The sequence below is a fragment of the Conger conger genome, chromosome 3 (genome assembly GCF_963514075.1).
Source record: "Conger conger chromosome 3, fConCon1.1, whole genome shotgun sequence".
In the NCBI taxonomy this organism is placed as follows: Eukaryota; Metazoa; Chordata; class Actinopteri; order Anguilliformes; family Congridae; genus Conger; species Conger conger.
In genome coordinates this window covers 3145002-3152654 of record NC_083762.1, presented here as the reverse complement: position 1 = coordinate 3152654, position 7653 = coordinate 3145002, and positions in this window count along the sequence as shown.

The following is a 7653-nucleotide window of genomic DNA, read 5'->3' as shown; positions in this document are numbered from 1 at the left end:
GGAGTTGATTGTTTCTCTTTACGGTGAAGAACACGCGAGTCTGGAAACCTCAACATGCGGACACACATCTGCATTAATGTGTCACAGGCAGAAGGGATCGAAGAGAGCTCTTAAAACCACCCTTTATCTTCATTATTTTTCCACTGGTACTCACACCTTGTACAAACACCCAGATGATCTTGTTTTACTTTCAGTGTGTGTGATTTGGTAAACTCAGTGTGTGTGATTGAGTGATCTCAGTGTGTGATTGGGTAAACTCAGTGTGTGTTATTGGGTAAACTCAGTGTGTGTGATTGGGTAAACTCAGTGTGTGATTGGGTAAACTCAGTGTGTGTGATTGGGTAAACTCAGTATGTGATTGGGTAAACTCAGTGTGTGATTGGGTAAACTCAGTATGTGTGATTGGGTAAACTCAGTGTGTGATTGGGTGAACTCAGTGTGTGTGATTGGGTGAACTCAGTGTGTGATTGGGTAAACTCAGTATGTGTGATTGGGTAAACTCAGTGTGTGATTGGGTGAACTTAGTGTGTGATTTGGTGAATTCAGTGTGTGATTGGGTGAACTCAGTGTGTGATTTGGTGAAGTCAGTGTGTGATTGGGTGAACGCAGTGTGTGAAAAGAACACTTGTGTCAGGTTGTAACACATTGCAAACAGATTCTCCCTCACAGAAAGTAATATATGACATGAGATAAAACGATAATATTTATTTAATATATGTCAAAATATGTTGTCAATTTTATAAGATATATAAATTATTCCCACTGTCATATACTGTAATTTCACACCTTTTACGCATATTGTGTATGTTCCTGCAAATATGTTTTTTTAATTGCATGTAAGAAAGCTGCAATAATTGATATATTTGTAGCATGATATATTTCAAATTGTGTAAGCATCAACCATCGAACAGTGTCATGAAGTACACTGTTTCCTGTAAATACATCACAAATTAATTCAGTTAATTCAAGAGTTTTCTGTTCTAGGAAGGAATTTGTTGACAATGGAATCTTTCAACATCACCGTCCGAAAAATATACATGTAATAACAATTCCAGAGTGAAAATGACATTCAATAGACTCTCAGATCCCTCCGAAATCTGGAACCTTCTGCTCGACCTGTTCATCGTTTTCGTTAAAGAAAGGAAAACTGAACGGAGTGATCGCTAGCGCTCCTCTCCATAGACAGCATCCGGCCGACGGCGGCTTTTTAAAGCGCGGTGAGAGTGGGTTGCGTTTCGCAGCCTTCGCCCCGGTCTCGCCCCGGTCTCGCCCCGGTCTCGCCCCGGTCTCGCCCCGGTCTCGGCCCGGTCTTGGCCCGGTCTCTGCCCCGGTCTCGCCCCGGTCTCGGCCCGGTCTCGCCCCGGTCTCGCCCCGGTCTCGGCCCGGTCTCGGCCCGGTTTCAGCCCGGTCTCGCCCCGGTCTCGCCCCGGTCTCGGCCCGGTCTCGGCCCGGTCTCGGCCCGGTTTCGGCCCGGTCTCGCCCCGGTCTCGCCCCGGTCTCGGCCCGGTCTCGGCCCGGTTTCAGCCCGGTCTCGCCCCGGTCTCGCCCCGGTCTCAACCCGGTCTCGGCCCGGTCTCGGCCCGGTTTCAGCCCGGTCTCGGCCCGGTCTCGGCCCGGTCTCGGCCCGGTCGCTAGGCACACAGAACCCAAGCCCCGGCACCGGGAGGCCCTTTCAGTGTCCATTCCCATCAGGACAGCCCAATCGGATCTGGGCACGACTGGTCGAGGGGCCGCTTTAGCCAATCGCGGAGGGGATTGGTGGAGCATCCGGATTGGACCAGGGGGAGAGGTCAGGTGAGCCACGCTGTGGAGATCACCGCGTTTCCATGGCGATGGCGTTTGATCCTCCCACACGGCCAGCTGCACTGTAAATACAGATAGCAAACAGAAACATAGGGTTTATGTATTTTATGCTGTGTACTGAAGTTAGGCACATAAATTATTCTAGTTTGTTATCATTCCTCTTTCATTTTGTTTTTGTGGGAGATGTTGGTAATAAAACAACTTTATGGATGTTATTTATTGTCATCTAGTTATTTTCGGGCTACAAAGGACATGTAGATGTGCACAAGATAGAACTGAGTTTTTATTCAATGGCTGTTGCCTCCGTAAGAAAAATAAATATTGCAGTAATAACACCTGTTTTTTAGGAGTGCCTTTGTTTGTTTATCATAGCAAATATTGTCTGGAGCAATGTGGGTTTAAAGGCCCAATGGCTTTGCGGATCTTAATGTGACTACACCGGGTATCAAATCACTGACCTTGCAGGTCCCTGCCATGTACCATAACCATTAGGCTGCAGGCTGCCCCATACACTTTTTACACTACATTGCAGGCAGTTAGCAGACACGCATTTGCACTGTACAAGAACAGTGCCTTAACTGCAGGAGCATTGACAACAGGGGCGTGTTCAACTGGAAACCGTTTCGCTACAGTTTCTGTGTTGAACGATATGTTTCCTCCCAACAGTGGGCAATGTATTGGCTTTGTCAGTTTGGGCTTAACATGGCCCTGGCTTTGGTCTGCTTCAGCACTAAGTGCTAAATTGAAGTCTTTGATTGGCTAAAGTGACAGAACACATCGTCTCAAAGGCCCTAGATCGAAAAGGAAACCAGAACAATCAGCAGATATGTATTTCCAAATTGGAAAGAAAAGAAAAAGGGAGAGGATTGTTTTCCAGCATGACCTGTAGCCGATTCTGCTGTGACTCCCAATAAAGGGTAATTTAGTGAAAGTAAAAACATCAGTAATGAATGTTGGGTGGGAGACTTTTTACCGGGGTCTCTAGGGTTCATCTTCACTTTAGCAGAGCAGCACGATGTGGCTTGGGGAGTTTTTGAACAGAAAGTACTGCCTGGCACCCTGGCTCCTACTGAGATCCAATAATCTATTAACAAGCCAATGTACAGACAACCGCTTCAGGGACGGACACCAGTGATTGAACGCTGTGGGCCAAGCCAATTATGGGTATAAAACACAGGTGCAGAGGTTATGATGAAAAACAGGTTGTTGTGCCGGGCGTTTAAGCTCCAGGAAGCGAGGTCTAAGACACGGCTTCCCTCCTCTGTGCTTCGCTGTCAGAGACTGATGAAGCGGACAGCTCCAGGGAGACAAGCTCTGATTCCTGAACAGTGGATAATCCGTACCTGTCTAAAGGCTCACAGGCTCCACCCTGCTGTACGGAGGTGCTCTGCTGGTGTCTGCGGAACGGGGAGAGGAATGAGGATGAGGAGGATGGTGATTTTCTCACACACTAACGTGCACTGACCCACACGCACGTGCACTGACCCACACGCATGTGCACTGACACACACACACATGTGCACTGACACACATGCACATGCACACGCAAGCATACATAATGGGGCGCCATTGGCTCAGGTGGTAAGAGCAGTCATCTGCCATTTGGAGGGTTGCCGGTTCGATCCCACCCTGGGTATGTCGCAGTGTCCCTGAGCAAGACACCTAACCCCTACGTGCTCCTGACGAGCTGGTCGGTATGGGTGAATGAGAAGCATCAATTGTACAGCACTTTGGATAAAGGCTCTACATAAATGCCAACCATTTACCATTACACACTCATACACACATGCATGCATACACACACACATGCACGGGACTGATATACTCTCTCTAGAAAACAGAGGTGATAGAATGTTGATATTACTAATGGTGATCTTTTTCCCCAGGGCTACAACACCACTGGCTGATTTTCACTGGCGTTTAAAGTGTGAGATCACATACGGGATAAGAATGTTCTTAAATGAACAACATTCTAATGCTGATGTCACAATCATTACATTACATTACATTACATTATTGGCATTTGGCAGACGCTCTTATCCAGAGCGACGTACAACAAAGTGCATACCCATAACCAGGGATAAGTTCGCTGAAAGACCCTAGAGGTAAGTACAATTTCAACTGCTACCTGTACAACAAAGATAAGGAAAAGGGCCATTTCCTTTTTTTTTTTTTTTTGAACAAACAAACAAGAGCAAAAGTGACCAAAGTTAACTATCCAAACACTGCTTACCTAGCCAACTAAAAATACCGATACACAAAGCAAGTCACAGAGACAACAATTAAGGTTCACAGGGAGGTAGGGAGGGATGGGGAGAGGTGCTGCTTGAAGAGGTGCGTCTCGGCCCGGTGCTCCTGACAAGCTGGTTAGTGCCAGCCAATAATGAGGCTATCTACTACCATTCAGGGACGTTACAGTTAGTGCATGTCACATGATAATACACACATCTAGTGACCCGTGCAATGTAGGCCCAATGATATCGCTGCTCAAATAGCCTACATTCCTCAAGTCATATTGATATTATATATTTCTATTTGTGTCCAGAATGGAGAACTGATTTAATTATTGGAGGACGAGCTCCAAACTGACCAAATGCCATTGCCACGCACCACACTCAAACCTGCAACCAGCTCTGAAGGATTGTGCGCGCGCGTAATTTAACCGCACAGGCTGCAGACCCGCGACATGAACCCAGGGACCAAACCCTCGAGTAACCGGCTTCCCGTCTCTCTCAATGGTCAGTGTCAACGAAACTCATTTACGTGGTATACATGAAATTCCAGCATCCTTTTTTGAAAGATAAATACGGTCGTGCGAGCTTATAATATAATTCAATGTAAAACAGCAGCATTCTGAATGTGACAGAGTTCAGTAATATTCAGAACCGTTACGTTTCCTCCCAGGTATGATAACCAAATAAAGGGGAAAAACATAATTCCTTTGCGGACACAAGTTTCAATGTGAAATAAAGATGTATTTAAAATACTTACTTGTGTGGACAGATTTTGCCATTTACAAAATTAGCTCACGCAATAAGCTACTACGTGTGTGTGCGTGTGTGTGTGAGAGAGAGAGAGAGAGAGAGAGAGAGAGAGAGAGAGAGAGAGAGAGAGAGAGAGAGAGAGAGAGCGAGAGAGAGAGAGAGGGGGGGTGTCAAAAGGATATTGGTTCTATCCTTAGTATTTTTACAAAACAGTTTTGGATTCTTTATTTTTATTTTTGTATATAGTCATGAATTCATTAAGCTGTCCGAGTATTGCGTGCATTTAGGAATATATTGAAAATTTGAGATATTTTGCAATATGTCCAAATACACATGTTATTAGATGTTATAATATCGCAGCACTGCATATCCCAGAATGCTCTCGTCTGAATTCTGATTCGTCAAGGGAAGACGGAAGTTAATTTCAAGAAAGGACGAGCTGGCCTCAGGTAAGAATAACAAGCAAGCCTTTTCGTGGTTTCTGCGTTAACTTTCTAACTACGTTTTCATAAGAAATACTGTTCACCAAAACCAAACAGATACCCTGGTTCTTGAACCATGGTGCCACGCATAATATTAACGAGCAAAGCATATTCCCGTATTTGGTTTCGCAACAACACCACCACATAAATAGAACAGGCTTAGGTGTGCGCTAATAGTAGTAATTATTTTTAGTTTTGTGCTATGATTCTGGACATGATCATATACAACTTCTGAAGTTTTTAGGTTTATGTACGTAACAAATGAGCTGAGCTAGCTAGCGATAGCAATAACGCTAGTTAGCCACAGTGGGGACTTCAGCTAGCCAGAAGGTTTGCTAACGTGACTCATTCAGCTAAATTACATTAGCATGAAACAGACACGAAAATGACATCGAGTTTTAGCTCGATGTAATTTCAGATAGATGGACATTTTATAGACACAGATAGCTAAAAGGTTACAGTTTTATTTACAGTGGCTATTGCCTCACCGAACCACAGAAGAACTGTCTACGGGCCTTAGTTTTTACTTTTGTATATCTTGCGAGCTAGATAGTCTAGTTAGCTGGCTATCTAACTAACAGTTTGCTATATCACAACTATCTCATCTGGTTAACAAAGCTAGTTATCATTGCTCAGCCCAAACACGACAGTCAGAAATCTTCGAAACGGAAGTGTTTAAAATGTCCTTATGACAAAGCTGATATTTTTCTTACCAAGTTAAGAAGCTAGTTATAGCAGCAGTTAAACTATATTTCTCTATGTTGTTACTTTGTTTTAGATTAGGGGGCACACGTTTACGCCATGTCAGTGGTCCCAAAACTTGGTCCTGTGTCTGGTTTTCGTTCCAACCATAATTGCATAATCTTCCAAGCAGTTAATTTTGCTTAATTAGGTGCTTCATGTTTAGAGCGGCAATGTAAGCCACATTATATCAGGAATAGCTATGCATGCCATTGATATACAACCCCCACGTTCACATTGTGCTATATTTCAAATAACTGCATAAAATGAAGTGCATTGTTGACTGATCAAACTAAAGCCTGAGGTGAATCAATATGCTCCTAATTGGTGAAAGTGTGGACATCTAACGCATGTCCATCTAAACGATGACATGACATCTAAACGAACCATCCGAAAGATCATGAAAACAATTCAGACAAATAAAATAATGAGCCAACCCTGTATGGTGTCAATTATTAATTAAATAAAACGCATGTTCATCAAACTAAATACGAGCTTATTGATTAACCTCAGCCTTTCATTTGATCAAACAATGTCACCTCTTTATGTAATTGTTTGCAATATAGCGCAACAAGCCAAATACAACATGGGGGTTTTATTCTTATGGAATGCGAAGCTATTTCTGGTAAAATGCATATTAAGAGGATACATAATCCCTCTAAACATGAACAGCTCGATACAATTCTGGGATTGCAATTGTGGTTGGAATGAAAACCAGCATAGTCAGGAGGAGGAGGGGGCGAGGACCAGGTTTGGGAACCATTGCGCTGTGTGTGAAATCTACTCCAGTCAATCGCGTTGTTTGCGAAAAGGATTTTAAATGTTTCGCAATGTTCTGGTAAGCCAGCGTTCAGCAGCGACTGACAATTACTGGTGTGTTGTGATCCGTCTACATTACACTAATGGCATTTGGCAGACGCTCTTATCCAGAACGACGTACAGTTGATTAGACTAAGCAGGGAACAGTCCTCCCCTGGAGCAGTGTGGGGTTAAGGGCTTTGCTCAAGGGCCCAACGGCTGTGCGGATCTCATTGTGGCTACACGGGGATCGAACCACCGACCTCCCAGTCACGTACCTTAACCACTACGCTACAGGCCGCCCTGTCTACGTACCTACAAGCAGAACAATACTGTTCTCTGTAGTTTTGAGAGTTCAAAGAAAATAAAGATTACTCGTTCTGTTCAGTAATAGTAAAGACGTAGGCCTGTGAAACAAAAATAGGTTTCATCTATGCCCTACGTTTCAGCGAGAAATATGTTCAATCTTGATGTCAGTCCCCTGTGGAGGGAGCTACTATAAGTATTCGGTTGCATAGCGAATAATCATTATTTTTTGGATTTATCACTCAATAGCTGTAAAATAAGATTATGTATGGTCTTTGTGCGTTTTGAATATTGGATACGGCTGAGCACAGTAAAATGGTGGGTTTTCAGGTCTGTGTGAGGAGTTTTGGATATTGGTCGTTTACACAGTAAAATGACGGCGTTTCACGTCGGACCTGTCTGATGAAGTGTTATCGCTCCAGGGTGCAGGGAGATTTTTCCAATGGAGTCTGGCATGGAGGAGGAGAGGTTTACCGAAGTCCTGAGCACCCTCACCGTGTCGGAGCGGCGCGGCAGTCCCGAGGGCAGCGCTGGCGGCC